A 13588-nucleotide genomic window follows, 5' to 3' on the forward strand; every position below is an offset into this window, starting at 1 on the left:
AAATTTTCTTCCTTCCAATTTTGTTTGCCCAAAAGACAACTTTTTTTCTCTCGATTTTGTCGAGTCATTACACTGATTCAATAAATGATTATCAAGCGGTTCTTATTCGAAGAACCCTTGCCTTTTGTTTAGCTTGAGACTAAATCATCGTGGCTCTAGTATGAATCTAAGGTTTTAATTGAACTGATTCATAGGATCTCAACAAGATAATTTCTATATTACGCATAAAAAAACAAATCCTTTATAGGGAAGAGAAAAGTCAAGAAGCCTCTAATGACCAACATAAGGGAAAGGAAGAAAGAAAGACGCGCCAACTTGAGATTTTTTGGCATTATCATCACAAAGAAGATATTCCGGATTTTTCTTATTTGATATCTTCAAGGCAAATCGACCCAATTCAGTGGCTGATGAAGTTTTGAACCTTTTTTCTAATATTCGTTGAAAATTTTTGTGTTTCTGCTTGAGCCGTACGAGATGAAATTTTCATATACGGCTCTTAGAGGGGGACTCGGGTTAGTTACCTATCTCAATAAAGTATATGATTGGTTTGAGGAACGTCTTGAGATTCAGGCAATTGCAGATGATATAACTAGTAAATATGTTCCTCCCCATGTCAACATATTTTATTGTTTAGGGGGAATTACACTTACTTGTTTTCTAGTACAAGTCGCTACCGGTTTTGCTATGACTTTTTACTACCGACCAACCGTTACAGAGGCTTTTTCCTCGGTTCAATACATAATGACCGAGGCCAACTTTGGTTGGTTAATCCGATCAGTTCATCGATGGTCAGCAAGTATGATGGTTTTAATGATGATCCTGCATGTATTTCGTGTGTATCTCACAGGGGGATTTAAAAAACCCCGCGAATTAACTTGGGTCACAGGTGTGGTTTTGGCTGTTTTGACTGCATCATTTGGTGTAACTGGTTATTCTTTGCCTTGGGATCAAATTGGCTATTGGGCAGTCAAAATTGTGACAGGTGTACCTGACGCCATTCCGGTAATAGGATCGCCTTTAGTGGAGTTATTACGCGGAAGTGCTAGTGTGGGCCAATCCACTTTGACTCGTTTTTATAGTTTACATACCTTTGTACTGCCTCTGCTTACTGCCGTATTTATGTTAATGCACTTTCCAATGATACGTAAGCAAGGTATTTCGGGTCCTTTATAGGGAAGGCATATCATAGAGAATTATAATTATCATATATCATATCGGGTAGGTTTTGGTATTTCATTGCTACAAGCATGGGTTATTGTAAAATAACACATGTCATTTGGATACTTCTCTTCAACTCCAAAGTATTTTTATACAATACAAATAGTTGAAGTTAATTTTACGAAAGAAAAAAGGCGGATTATGGGAGTGTGTGACTTGAATTATTGATTTGGCCATGCAGATAAAGAATTGGATCTGCCACATTAGAATTCACAACCAAAGGTGTCTCCGCATCCAATCAACATGTAAGTCCCCTACCTAGGAAGGATAGGCTGGTTCACTTGAGGAGAATATCTTCTATGATCATACCGCAACCATGTCATCCATGAACAGGCTCCGTAAGATCCCATAGAGTAGAAATGGAATAAGTCATGTGACATGATCCAGTTCTCTATTTATTACACTTACCTTTTTATTATAGTATGGAAATGCATTCATTTTCTTTGCATCGATTGTGATCCGCAATACTATCGGAGTAAAAGAAGGGATCTAAGGAAGAATGTAGGCTAAACTTTTTGATTTTTTATTAGTAACAAGTAAATATTTTGTTTGGAGGTAAGAAACTTGCGATATTGAGGGGATAAATACCAACTAATCAAGAGACATGAGACAATCCACAAAGCAATTGATCATGATCAAATTTGTAAGCCCACTTGGATATTGAGCATTTACCCATAAGAATAGGATTATTTTCAATGAGTAGTTGTAGGTGCAACTTCGGAAAAGAGAATCTGATAAAGCTTTTCTTGCCTAGAGTCATTGAGTCATTATAAACCTTAATTCTATTAAGGATCTTCCGCGGTCTTATTTCTTTCACTCTTGCTCGAGCCGGATGATGATAAATTCTCATGTCCGGTTCCTTTGGGGGATGGATCCTAAAGAGTTCACCTATCCCAATAACAAAGAAACCAGACTTAAATGATCCTGTATTAAGAGCTAAATTAGCTAAAGGGATGGGACATAATTATTACGGGGAACCCGCATGGCCCAACGATCTTTTATATATTTTTCCAGTAGTAATTCTAGGTACTATTGCATGTAATGTAGGTTTAGCGGTTCTCGAGCCATCAATGATTGGTGAACCGGCAGATCCGTTTGCAACTCCTCTGGAAATATTACCCGAGTGGTACTTCTTTCCCGTGTTTCAAATACTCCGTACGGTACCCAATAAGTTATTGGGCGTTCTTTTAATGGTTTCTGTGCCAACAGGCTTATTGACAGTACCTTTTCTAGAGAATGTCAATAAATTCCAAAATCCATTTCGCCGCCCAGTAGCTACGACCGTTTTTTTAATCGGTACTGTAGTAGCTCTTTGGTTAGGTATTGGAGCAACATTACCCATTGATAAATCATTAACTTTAGGTCTTTTTTAGATATTTTTTGATTCATTCAACCGTGAAGTACCATAGGTATCTAGGAAATAGTTACTTCCAAGTGAATCTTCCCTAGATACCTAAAATCCATTTTATTATGATCCATTTCGCGAAAATATAGATTGTACCAAAGATGCTAAATTGTTTTCTTTTTATTCTAACTCGAAAAAGAAGAAGAAAAAAAATTGCAATGGATTTAAAACGAGAGTTTATTCTTAAGTAAATCAATTGGGAGATGCTTCTCTAGAGTGTCCCATATATGTTTTCTATCTTCCATACGAAAACTGTCAATTCTCAGAAGATCTTCTTCAGTCTTACTCAAAAGGTCCAATAGTGTATGTATATTGGCCCTTTTTAGACAATTATACGTTCTAGAAGTCAATTCTAATTGATCAATAAAAATACAATTCAATGGAATTCCTTTTTTGTTTTTCTTTAGATTAGTTAATCTTTTTTGAAAAGTAAAAAGGGGTGGAGTAAACCTGTTTTTATTTTCTTCGAAACTAGCGCCCTCTTCCTCCGCGTGTAGAAAAGGAAGAAATAAATCAATCAAATTACGAGAAGCCTCATAAAGTGCTTCCTTAGGGGTTAAACTTCCATTAGTCCATATTTCTAGAAAAAGTATCTCGTGTTTTTCATTTCCATTCCCACAAGAAAAAATACTATAATTCACATTTCGAACAGGCATGGATACAGCATCTATAGGATAACTTCCATCTTGATAGTTCTTTCTGAGTTCTGTCTGATATCCACGATCTCTCTTGATCTGTAAATCAATACAGAAATCAATGGGCTCTGTCAAGTTAGCTATAGGTTGTGCCGTATCAACGATTCTCTACGGAAGGCGGTAAGATGATATCTTGAGCAGTTATGTATCTAGGACCTTTGACGCAAATGGATGCGTCTCTAACTCCATAGAGATTACTTCTCAATACAATTTCTTTCAAATTTAGTAAAATTTCTTGTACGGATTCTTCAATACCTGCTATTGTAGAATACTCGTGCGGCACGCTCCCAAATTTTGCACGTGTGATACATGTTCCTTCTATTTCTCCAAGTAAAGCTCTTCGCAAGGCAATACCGACGGTGTCCGCTTGACCTTTTCTAAGCGGGGACAGAATGAAACGACCATAATAAAGGCGCTTACTATCTACTCTTGATTCAACACACTTCCACTGTAGTGTTTGAGTGGATCCTGCTACCTCCTCTCGAACCATAATAGACTAGTATTATTATTTTATCATTGAATCGTTTATTTCTCTTGAAATGAAAGTTGAAAGCGGGTTAATTCTTTTACAGACGTCTTTTTTTAGGCGGTCGACATCCATTATGCGGCATAGGTGTTACATCGCGTATACAACTTAATCGCACACCACTTTTAGCAATGGCTCGTAATGCGGCATCTCTTCCACTACCAGCGCCCTTTACCATAACTTCTGCTCGTTGCAAACCTACTGTACGAATAGCATCTACTGCTGTTCTTTGACCAGCATAGGGTGATGCTTTTCTTGAGCTTTTGAATCCACAAGTACCGGCCGAGGACCAAAAAACCACCCGACCTTGTGGGTCTGTAACAGTTATAATGGTATTGTTGAAACTAGCTTGAACATGAATAACCCCTTTTGTTATTCTACGTGCACTCTTCCGTAAACTAAAACGTGCATTCCTACGTAAACCAATACGCACTTTCTTACGTGAACCAATTTTTGGTATAGCTTTTGCCATATTTTATTATCTCATAAATATGAGTTAGAAATAAAAAAAAGAAAAAAAGATACAAAGATATCCGTTTCAGGGTAAAATAAACCCTTTACTTTAATTATTTTAAATGAAATTATTTTATTTGGAATTGGAACATTTCCGCGGGTACTTTTTTTTACTTTTTAGAAAGTAAAGTTCTTTTTCGAAAGATTACCCCTGTCTTTGTTTATGCTTCGGATTAGAGCAAATGACTCTAATTCGTCCACGCCTACGAATCAGTCGACATTTTGTACAAATTTTACGAACGGAAGCTCTTATTTTCATATTTCCGTATCCTTTTTTAAACTATGAATCTAATCTTTTGGAAAAAATAAGTCTCTTCGCTTGAATTTTAGAACTTAGAATTTATTACCCTAGAAAAAAAAAGAAAAACCTAATCCTTTGAATCTTTGGTATCCTTCAAATCTTCGCTATCCTTCAAATCTTCGCTATCCTTCGAGTCTTCGATACGCTTCGAATCCTTATGGGGAAGTCTATAAATTATACGTCCCTTGCTTGAATCATAACGACTTACTTCAATTTTGACCCTATCCCCCATCAGTATTCGTATAGAACTAGACCGTATCTTTCCTGAAATATAGCCTAGGATGATGGTGTCATTCTCTAGCCGAACGCGGAACATTCCATTGGGTAGGGCTTCCGTAACTAAACCTTCGAAAGTTACTTTTGCTTCTCTCGGGTTTTTTTTTTCTCTCCTATTTTTTTTTTCTGTCATATTTTTTTTCTCCTATTTTTCTATTTTTATTTTAAAAATAGGAAGGGCGAGATAGAATTCGAGCACTATAGGCGGGGCGATTACCATATATAACATAAGACTTCTCCCCCAATTCTGTTTAGTCGAGCTTCTCGATCTGTCATTATTCCTCGAGAAGTAGAAAGAATAGCAATTCCCATTCCACCCAAAACTTTAGGAATTCCTTGATAGTTGGTATAAATTCGTAAGCCGGGTCGGCTGATACGCTTTAAAAAGGTTCTTGTTCTATATATTCCTTTTATAGTCTTTCTCTTTTGATGTCGCAAAGTTGAAACCAAGAAATATCTGTTACGTTCCTGATGTTTCCGAACACTTTCAATAAAACCCTCTCGTAGAAGTATTTTAACAATGTTTTCGGTAATATTTGTAGATACTACTCGAACTGTTCCTTTTTTATTCATGTCCGCATTTCTTATAGAGGTTAGTAAATCAGCAATAGTGTCCTTGCCCATAAGACTCTAATTCTAGGTTCCTCCTAATTTTTCTATAATCAACATGTTTTCTTTTTTTTTTTTTCATTTTGGATTTTAAAAACATATACGTAAAACACAATCTACTAAATTAATTCTTTGGTCTCAATTTCGCCTACTAGTATTTATAATACTTCAGGAGCTAATGAAACTATTTTGGTAAAATTCAATTCTCTCAATTCCTCGGCAATCGCGCCAAAAACTCGAGTTCCTTTTGGATTGCCTTTTTGATCAATTATAACCGCAGCATTGTCATCATAGCGGATTATTATACCGTCTTCGCATTTGAACTCTTTACATGTACGTACAATTACAGCTCGAATTACTTCGGATCTTTCTAGAGGCATTTGGGGCAATGCGTCTTTGATTACAGCAACAATAACATCACCAATACGAGCATATCGCTGATTACCAGCAGCTCCTATGACTCGAATACACATCAATTTTCGAGCTCCACTATTATCTGCTACATTTAAAAGGGTCTGAGGTTGAATCATATTATTTTGATTTCAATTTGTTATTTCAATGCAAAAGGATGAAAGAAATATTGTCTTTCCAGAAAGAAAAACCGAGCATTTTTTTTTATCTTCCATACCCCTTTTAGGGTTCTATATCTCTAATCGAATAAATTGACTTCGTATGGGCATTTTACTGGCAGCTATGGAGATAGCTGCTCTAGCTACAGTTTCAGATACTCCCCCCATTTCATAAAGTATACGACCAGGTTTAACAACGGATACCCAATATTCGGGGGACCCCTTTCCCGAGCCCATACGTGTTTCCGTGGGTCTTAGTGTAACCGGTTTGTCGGGAAATATACGTACCCATATTTTTCCACCACGACGTGCATATCGTGTTATTGCTCTTCGTCCTGCTTCTATCTGTCTCGCCGTGATCCAAGCGGGTTCAAGTGCTTGAAGAGCATATCTACCAAAACAAATACGATTGCCTCGGCAGGATTTTCCTTTCATTCTTCCTCTATGTTGTTTGCGAAATCTGGTTCTTTTGGGGTTATAGTCGATGGTTCTCTTTCTTAGTTCCATCTCTACTGCAAAACTGGACATGAGAGTTTCTTCTCATCCAGCTCCTCGCGAATGGAATCAGAAAGCATGTAAATTTCTCTAATTCATAATATTCCAAAATATTACGGTACGGATAGATACACATTAATAGATAATAGAAAAAGTTCGGTTTTTTTTATATTGAATTTGTTAAAACAGAAAAATATAATATATAGTCAAAAAAGAAGATCTAGAATATATCCAGATGTGTGTGTATATTTATCTAAATTCTATATTTATAGATAATGTAATCCTTCTTAAAAAAATCCTTATTTTTACTCTTATTGAATCGCGGTAAAGTATTCTAATTCAATAAGAATTTCGCGGGCGAATATTTACTCTTTCCTGTCTTATTTGTTAATTTATAAACTTACCAAATAAGACAATTTTTTTGGTTTGTTCCGCCATCCCACCCAATGAAGTGTTAGGATTCTTTTCAATAAAATCCTATGGAATCATAGGTTCTGTCGTTCCCACTGCTTCTCCTTGAATGGTTAGGTCTGAATCCCGCAACGGAGCTTCCAAAAAATTTCTTTCCGAGTTAATTTTCTCAGTTTTATTAACCCGGGCGGCTCTTTATTATTGCTTTAAATTTGTAGTTCTTGTTTCAAGTTACAATTTTTAATTCTCTATTATTTTTATTATATTGATGCTTTATCACATTGCCTTTTATGATGTAATTCATAGACCATACATAGTGGAATCCTATATCTTATTTATTTCCTCTTCCTTCTTTCTATCATCCCTCCCTTTATCCACATCCCTTTAGTTTTGCTTCACAACCTAGAATCCCTTTTCTTTTTTAGAGAAAAAATTGCAGTTGCTACAACTATATGACACATCTACTCATTTATGTTATGATAGAGGTATTTATTCATATAGTGACTGTTTCTTAGTTAGGATCTCGACAATACGAAGCAATAGGTTGGTTATTAGTTAATTTTCTATAATTACTAAGTTTTTTTCTTAAAAAAAAGAAAAAAATAACGAGTCACACACTAAGCATAGCAATTATATTAAATGATTTATCAATTTTCATTAAATCTTATAGAAAGAGGTATAATTTCTTCTTTTGCAGGGATTTCAGGAAAAAAGTCTCTTGTCATTTTTTATTCTATCAATGGACAGAATCCGAAGACAAGATTACTTATTCTTCGTCTACGAATATCCAAATTTTTACACCTAATACTCCATAGATAGTCCGAATTGGATAGCAGCAATAATCAATTTTAGCGCGAATTGTTTGGAGGGGAAGTCTACCCTTTTTAATAGATTCGGCGCGTGCAATTTCTTTTCCTCCGAGACGACCCGCAATTTTTACTTTTACTCCCCTTATATCTGCTTTTTTAGTTAATTCAATGGCTTTTTTCATTGCCTTTCGGAATGAAACTCTATTTTTTAATTGGAAAGCTATATATTCTGCAAGAATGTTAGGCTGTCTATAAGGTTCTTTAACTTTTTCGATAGAAATATTAAATCTCTGGTTTACAGAGTTAATTTCCTTTTGTAGATCTTTCTCTAATTCTTCGATTGCTCCTTTTTTCTTTAATAAATTTGGGAATCCAATATGGATTATGACGTGGATCGTATCGATTTCTTTTTGGATTTCTATATGTGTAATTACTTCGGAACTTGAACCTGAGTCCATTTTTCTATTATGTGTAATTACTTCGGAACTTGAGTCTGATTCTATTTTTCTATTCGAGCCCTTTTTCCTATTCTTTTGTATATAGTTCTTGATACAATCCCTTATTTTTTTATCTTCCTGTAGACCTTCAGAATAATTTTTTGGTTGTGCGAACCAAAAGGAATGGTGTTTTTGGGTTGTACCAAGTCTGAAACCGAGTGGATTTATTTTTTGTCCCATATTTTTCTATTCTATATTTTTTTTACTGGGAATCGAAATCTTAGATGGATCTAAAGGTTATTTAGATTTCTTTACTATATTTAGTACAATTGTTATATGACACATGCTTTTTTTTATGGGGAAACTACGTCCTCGAGCTCGAGGTCTGAATTTCTTCATAATAGTACTCCTACTGACTTCGGCTTTAGTAATAAATAAATTCGCTTTGTCGAAATCCCTATAATGAGTAGCATTTGCGGCTGCCGAATAAACCAACTTTAAGATGGGATAAGATGCTCGATAGGGCATGAGGTTCAGTATCATAACAGTTTCCTCGTAGTAACGCCAGCGAATCTCGTCAAGAACTCTTTGTGCTTTGAAAACAGACATAGGGATACGTTTTTGTGCTTTGAAAACTCTCTCGAACTTAAGTAGACGATCGGTTGGAACTTTCCTTGCGAGTTTCCTTAGCCCACTTTTCTTCTTCTTTATCCTAGGGATATACTTTACTAGTTTGAAACTTGTCATAAATAAGGTTATTCCCCGCCTACCTTTACTTTATTTTGAATCTTTTTTTCTTCTTAATCTTTCTATTCAGAATTCAGTTAACGACGAGATTTAGTATCCTTTCTTGCATTTTCATAACTCGTGAAATGCCGAGTAGGCACGAATTCCCCCAATTTGCGACCTACCATAGGATTTGTTATGTAAATAGGTATATGTTCCTTTCCATTATGAATCGCGATTGTATGGCCAACCATTGTGGGTAGAATGCTAGATGCCCGGGACCACGTTACTATTGTTTCTTTCTCCTCCTTCATATTGACCTTTTCTATCTTTGCCAATAAATGATGAGCTACAAAAGGATTCGTTTTTTTTCGTGTCACAGCTGATTACTCCTTTTTTCCTTTTTAAAGAGTGGCATTCTATGTCCAATATCTCGATCGAAGTACGGAGGTCAGAATAAATAGAATAATGATCAATGGAAAAAAGAAAAAAATCCTTTAGCTGGATAAGGGGCGGATGTAGCCAAGTGGATCAAGGCAGTGGATTGTGAATCCACCATGCGCGGGTTCAATTCCCGTCGTTCGCCCATCGCATTATTGCAAATTCCAAAAATGCAATTTTCCATATTCCTAGTTACGTATTTACTTACGGCGACGAAGAATAAAACTATCGCTATATTTTTTCCTTTTCCTAGTTCTTCTTCCAAGCGCAGGATAACCCCAAGGGGTTGTGGGTTTTTTTCTACCAATGGGAGCTTTCCCTTCACCGCCCCCATGGGGGTGGTCCACAGGGTTCATAACTACCCCTCTTACTACGGGGCGTTTACCTAGCCAACACTTAGATCCGGCTCTACCCAAACTTTTTTGGTTCACCCCAACATTACCCACTTGTCCGACTGTTGCTAAGCAGTTTTGGGATACTAAACGGACCTCCCCAGATGGTAATCTTAAAGTGGCCGATTTACCCTCTTTTGCAATGAGTTTCGCTACAGCACCTGCTGCTCTAGCTAATTGCCCACCCCTTCCACGTGTGATTTCTATGTTATGCATGGCCGTGCCTAAGGGCATATCGGTTGAAGTAGATTCTTCTTTTCTCTCAAAAAACCCCTTCCCAAACTGTACAAGCTTCTTCCAAAGCATACGGCTTTCTAGATGTATATGACGATCTCTAGACAGATGGATCTTATATGAATCATATGATGAAGTACCACATGAGTGGATATATAGGAAAGGAATCCAAATCTGCCGAATCGCTCATGTTATGATCTTCTACATCCTAGGTCTCTGCGTTCCGTCATCTGGCTTATGTTCTTCATGTAGCATTCAGATCGAATGACTCTATGAAATTACGTCGATACTTCCACATATTATGGGTAACGTAGGAGACATCCCTATTTTCCCCCGGGGGTCTTAATTACCACTGCTTAGCTTTCAATTTGCCTCTGACCATCAAATTAAATGTGAATAACCCGTCCTCCTCTCTTTGAAACAAGGGGCGCTTCCGGTTCTGTGCGTGCTTCAAACAATTTTGTCTTCTCCATATTACCATATCTCTAGAGCCAATAATTTTCTATGAGGAACTACTGAACTCAATCACTTGCTGCCGTTACTCAACAGTTTTCTGTTGAGGTCTATCCCGTAGAGGTAGTCAAATTGGATCAGTGATCGATTTCTAGGTTTCGTCGTAAACCTAATTGGTTACTTCCAATTACGTAAATCAATAGTTCAAACCGCACTCAAAGGTAGGGCATTTCCCATTGATATAGGAACTTTTGTACCAGAAACAATAGTATCTCCAATTATAGCCCCTCTGGGATGTAAAATATATCTCTTCTCACCATCCCCATAGTGTATGAGACAAATGTATGCATTTCGATTAGGGTCGTATTCTATGGTTACGATTCTACCAGATATGTCTTTTTGATTCCGTCGAAAATCTATTTTACGGTATAGGCGCTTATGACCTCCCCCTCTATGCCTTGCGGTAATGATTCCTCTGGAATTACGACCTTTACCACAACGGTGCCGTCCATGGATCAAATTATTTCGTGGATTGGATTTCACTTGCCTGTCTACGGTTCCCTTGCGTGTGCTCGGGATAGGTGTTTTGTATAAATGTTTCGCCGTATTATTAAGTATTCTCCTTTAGTTTTTTTCTCTATCTAGAAGTGGAATAGAATAACCCGGTTGAAGGGTAATGATCATACGTCTGTAATGCATTGTATGGCCCAGAATAGGTCCTATTCTTCTACCTTTTCCAGGTAGTCGATGGCTATTCACAGCTACCACCTTAACACCAAAGAAGAGTTCGACCCAATGCTTTATTTCTGTCTTAGTGAATCCCGATTCGACATTAAAAGTATATTGATTCTTTCCCAATAAACGAAGACTTTTTTCTGTAAATACTGCGTATTTGATTCCATCCATAAATCGACTTTCCCTCCTATGCTCTGAGTTCCAGTATCGATAAGAATTCGAGTTCTTATTGTTCTTATGTTATGGTATGAATATACCATACCAATTCGTTATGTATGGATGATGGATGAGATTCCATGGATAGAGAGCCAGTTCCAATAGACTTATGGAATGTTCCCGTTCGTGTGCATCCAGCAGGAATTGAACCCGCAAATTTACCAATTATGAGTTGGGCGCTTTAACCATTCAGCCATGGATGCTTAACAGGGATCATCGTACATCGTAAATAACCAATTTTCATATAGAAAGACATATCATAGAAAAATGAAATCGAAAATATTCCGAGATGGCAAATATTCGGAGATGACTATGAAAACACCTCTCTGGATCCTCGAATTGAAAGAGAGATTGAGAGGGATCAAGAATCCTAATTCTCGCTATTTGGAATGGATCCAATTCTATTGAGTCTGACTCATAGTGATCATTTCTCTTTAGCAAAGAATGACCTTGGTTATCAAAGGATTGAACAACCGGGATCCATTTACTTATGATACCTAGTTGGCATTGATAACAAGGATCTAATGAATTATGAGTTTAATAGATCCTCTTTAGCAGAAAGACGTATATTCCTTGCTCATTATCAGACAATCACTTATTCCCAAACCTCGTGTGGGACTAATCGTTTTCATTTACCATCTCATGGAAAACCCTTTTCGTTCCGCTTAGCCCTATCGGGTATTTTAGTGATAGGTTCTGTAGGAACTGGACGATCCTATTTGGTCAAATACCTAACGAAAAATTACGATTTTCCTTTCATTAAGGTACGAGGGCTTCTTATTCCACAAGAACGAAAGCACCTTTTCATTCTTTCATATACTAGGGGTTTTTACTTGGAAAAGACAATGTTCCATACTAAAGGATTCGGGTCCATAACCACGAGTTCCAGTGCACTAGATCTTGTAGCACTTAGCAACGAAGCCCTATCCATTAGTATTCCACATAAGAAATCCATTCTAGAAAAAAATACAATTAGATTAGCTCTTCATAGACAAACTTGGGGTTTGCGAGCCAAGGTAAGATCGGCTCGGGATCATGGGACCCTTTTCTATCAGATAGGAGGGGCTCTTGTACAAAATAGACTTACTAAGTAATAACCCCATAGAATCTATCTATATAAAGATAAAGAGGCAATCGTGTCAGGAAGCGGGTTTTTCTTTGGCCAAAAGGTACTTCGAACTTGGAACGAGCATGAAGAGATTAACGAGACTTCTTTCTCTTTTGAGTTTTTCTGGCGGACCTGCCGCGCAAGATCTTTGGTCTTCCCCTGGAACCGATGAAAAAAAGTGGATCGCTTCTTATGTACTCGCTCAGAATGATTCTTCTCTATCTATAGTTCATGGCCTATTAGAAGTAGAAGGTGCTCTGGTGCAATCCTTACCGACAGAAAAAGATTGCAGTCAGGTTGATAATAGTCGAGTGACATTACTTCGTCGGTCCGAACTAAGGAATCTGTTAGAAATGTTTTGAAATGGATATTGTTCTCTCTTTGATCAGGGATTGCTATATGAAAAGAAGTGGAGTTTGAAAAAGGGAACGGAATGCTCAAACCGGAACTGCTAGAGGAACGAATTTTCAATAGCATAACTTGGGCTCCTAGAATATGGCGCCCTTGGGACAATCTATTTGATTGCAGGGTTTTGTTCCGAAGCAAAGATATCCGCGGAGGCCGGTTCGTTCGTCCTATTCTGATATTCAGGACCAAGAGGTACTGGATTCTCTTTCGGATAGGCCCTGAAAGGAGAAGAAAGGCTGAAATGCCAACGGACCTCTGTCTATTCTCTAATTCACCCGATCCGATAGTACCCGTTTTTGGAACGTCCAGTGCCAAAGTCACTGAATGGGTAAGTCACCAATCCAATCCCTTTGACAAATCGGATGTCATATTAGATATCATATTCTATATATATAGAAATATCATAGATAGAATAGACATATAGAATTTTTGGTCGGCAAATTCGAAGGAATCATTGAGTGAAAAAGGAGCAAAGAATGACAAAAGACGAGACTCTACTAGTCTTCACTCTTGTGGTTTCCTCTTCCTCGGTTTCTGTTTTCTTATTCGGGATCTTGCTTTTCATGGTTCTCATCTCTGCAACTCGCGATTTTCGCGAGAGAACCAAATCC

This window comes from Triticum urartu, unplaced genomic scaffold (assembly GCF_056163025.1).
Source record: "Triticum urartu cultivar PI428250 unplaced genomic scaffold, HENAU_Tu73 scaffold527, whole genome shotgun sequence".
Lineage (NCBI taxonomy): Eukaryota > Viridiplantae > Streptophyta > Magnoliopsida > Poales > Poaceae > Triticum > Triticum urartu.